Source organism: Mandrillus leucophaeus, unplaced genomic scaffold, assembly GCF_000951045.1.
Source record: "Mandrillus leucophaeus isolate KB7577 unplaced genomic scaffold, Mleu.le_1.0 Scaffold249, whole genome shotgun sequence".
Taxonomy (NCBI): Eukaryota; Metazoa; Chordata; class Mammalia; order Primates; family Cercopithecidae; genus Mandrillus; species Mandrillus leucophaeus.
The window spans coordinates 1,962,480-1,966,059 of record NW_012102576.1 but is presented as its reverse complement, the minus strand read 5'-3'; positions in this window follow the sequence as shown (position 1 = coordinate 1,966,059).

The following is a 3,580-nucleotide window of genomic DNA, read 5'->3' as shown; positions in this document are numbered from 1 at the left end:
CCTCCAGGACCATGTTAGAGAGAAGTGATTCTAATAGGCATTTGTTCCTCGTTCCCAATCTTACAGAGAAAAGTATTTAGTTTCTCACTATGATACTGTCTCTTATACACATCTAGATGTGTATAAGAGACAGAACTTACTCATGTAACCAAACACCACCTGTTCACCAATAACCTATGGAAAAATAAATAAATAAATAAAAATTTACTGAAGCCTAACATCATTTTTTCCTTATTCATACTTTTTGATGTTCTAGCTAAGAAATCTTTGCCTATGTTAAGAGCACAGAGATTTTCTCACATAATTGCTTCTAGAAGCTTGATAGTTTTATGTTTAGCTTATATCCATTTCAAGTTAATTTTCCTATATAAGTGAGAAAAAAGTTGAGGTTCACTATTATTCCATATGGATATCCAGGTGTTTTTGCACTAGCTGTTAAAAAGACTTTCCTTTTCTTCATTGAGCTACTTTGGTGCCTTTGTACAAAATTAATTGACCTACCTGTGTCAGCCAATTGCTGGATTCTCTATTCTGACAGCATTTTATATGCCTATTCTTGTAATGGTACCATAATGTCTCAATTACTGTAGCTTTATAGTAGCCCTTGAAATCAAACGTGCCAATTCTCCAAATCCATTCTCTTTCAAAAGTATACTGGCTATTCCAGGTTCTTGCATTTTCTCAAAATATCTTCAAAAATGCCTAATGGGATTTTGGTCAGGATTGCTTTGACTCTTTAGATTAATCTGAGAGAATTGACGTCTTAATAATATTCTTAGAATTAATGAACATGATTTATCTCTCATTTAGTTAGGTCTTTTAAATTTCTCCGAGCAATGTGATACCTTTTGGAATATATTACACATTTTTTTTTCTTTTTGAGACGGAGTCTTACTCTGTCACCCAGGCTGGAGTAGAGTGGCACCATCTCATCTCACTGCAACCTCCACCTCTCAGGTTCAAGCAATTCTCCTGCCTCAGTCTCCTGAGTAGTTGAGATTACAGGCATGTACCACCATGCCCAGCTAATTTTGTGTGTGTATATATTTTCAGTAGAGACAGGGTTTCACCATGTTGGCCAGGCTGGTCTTGAACTCCTGACCTCCTGTGATCCACCTGCCTTGGCCTCTCAAAGTGCTGGGATTACAGGCGTTAGCTACCACACGTGGCTAGAATACATTACACATATTTTGTGAAATTTATTTTTTGATCGTATTTTAAATGGAATTTAAAATAGTTTTCAAAGTATTTGTTGTTAGTTTATAGAAATAAAATTGAGTTTGTAAATTAGCCTCATATCCTATCACTTTGCTAAGTGTACTTCTTGTTTCTAGCAATTTTTTTTGTAGATTCCTTAAGAGTTTTCTATGTTCACAATCATGTCCTATGAGAATATGGAAAGTTTTACTTTTCCTTTCCTTTTCTTTCTCTTGTCTTATTTTACTGGCTAGGACCTCCAGGACCATGTTAGAGAGGAGTGATTCTAATAGGCATTTGTTCCTCGTTCCCAATCTTACAGAGAAAAGTATTTAGTTTCTCACTATGATATATGAAGTCAGCTGTTGGCTTTTCATAGATTCTCTAGATCATTTTGAGGCAGTTTTCTTCTATTCTTAGTGTGTTAAGAGTTTTATCATTAATGGGAGTTGATTTTTTATACATTTTTCTGTGTCTATTGAGATAATTACATAGCCTTTCTCATTTCATCACTTAATATGGTGAATTGCATTGATTGATTTCTGCATGTTAAACAAAACTTGTACTTCTCGAATAAATCTCATGTGGTTGCAATATATTATATTCCTTATATGTTGCTGGACTTAACTGGGTAATTTTTAAAGGACTTTTGTGTTTATATTCATAAGAGATATTGATCTATTTAAAAATTTTTTAATGTTTACAGTATAGGGAAGACACCGGTCTTATATATTCATTTGGGATATTTTTAAATATGCTTCTATTTTTGAAAGTTTTTTTTCAGAATTTGTATTTTTCGTTCATGTTTGATCTAATTTACCAGTGAAATAATCTAGGCCTGAGATTTTCTCTGGGAGAATGTATTTAATTAGGAATACCATTTCTTTAATAGACAGGGCCATTTAGACATTCTGTCTCTTCTGTCAATTTTGTTAATCTTTGTCTTTTAAGAAAATTGTTTCATTTGTCTAAATTGTCAAATTTATTGGCATATTGCTTTTCATAGTCCTGTTAGTTTCCTAGGGCTACTGTAACAAAGTACCAGATATTTGGTGGCTTAAAACAACAAAGATTTATTCTCTCACTGTTCTGGAGGCCAGGAGTCCAAAATTAAAGTGTTAACGGGACCACACTCTCTCTGAGACTCTGGATGCAATTTTCCTTGCCTCTTTCTAGCATCCGGTGGTGGCTGTCAGTACCTGGTGTTACTGCACTTTCAGCTTATTCCTCAATTTCTGACTCTGTCATCACATGAATTTCTCCCGGTGTATCTCTGCCTTCACATGTGGTTTTCTCTTTTTCTAAGGACACTAGTCATACTGGATTAGGGCCCACCCTAATGATCTCATGTTAACATGATTACATCTGCGAAACAACCCTGTTACCAAGTAAGGTCATGTTCACAAGTATGGGGGTTATGATTTAAACATATACTTTTGGAGGACATAGTTCAACCCATAACAATAATACTCCTTTATAATCTATGTATTTACTGTCTGTAAGACCTGTAGTTTTAGTCTTTCTTTTCTGATATTGTATTTATTTGTCTTCCTTGATCAGTCTAGAGATTTATATCCACTTTATTAATCTTTTCAATGAACATTCTTTTTATTTCTTGTTTTTGGTTCAGTTTCTTATATGTCTTTTATTATTTCCTTTCTTCTACTTATTTTGAGTTTAACTGCTTTTATAATCTTGACTTCATAAGTGAAAGTCTCTTTTCACATATAACTATCTGAAGCTATAAATTTCCCTTCAAGTGCTATTTTCCTGCATACCACAAATTTTGTTAGGTCGTTGTTTTTGGCTCATCTTAAAAGTATGTTGTTTAGGCGGGGTGCAGTGGCTTACACTTGTAATCCCAGCACTTTGAGAGGCTGAGGTGGGTGGATCACTTGAGGCCAGGAGTTGGAGACCAGCCTGACCAACATGGTGAAACCCCATCTCTACTAAAATACAAAAACATAGCTGGACAACAGAGTGAGACTCTGTCTCAAAAAAAAAGAAAAAAAGTTGTTTAATTTCCAAATATTTCAGGATTTTCCAGATACAATTTTGTTACCGATTTCTAATTTAATTTCTGTGTGTCCAGAAAATATACTATATGATTTTAATACTTTAAAATATGTCAATACTTGTTATATGTCCTAGTAGATGGTCCATCATGATAAATGTTCCATGTATACTTGAAAACAATGTGCATTTTGCTCTATTGAAATGGAGTGTTCTATAAATATCAATTGGGTGAAGGTGATTGGTAGCTTTGTTCAGATCTTCTATTGTCCTAATGATTTTTTGGTCTAATTATCAATTATTGAAAGAATGGTTTTTAAATGTTTAAATATGATTTTTACTTGTCTACTTATCTGTTATGTTTTGCTTC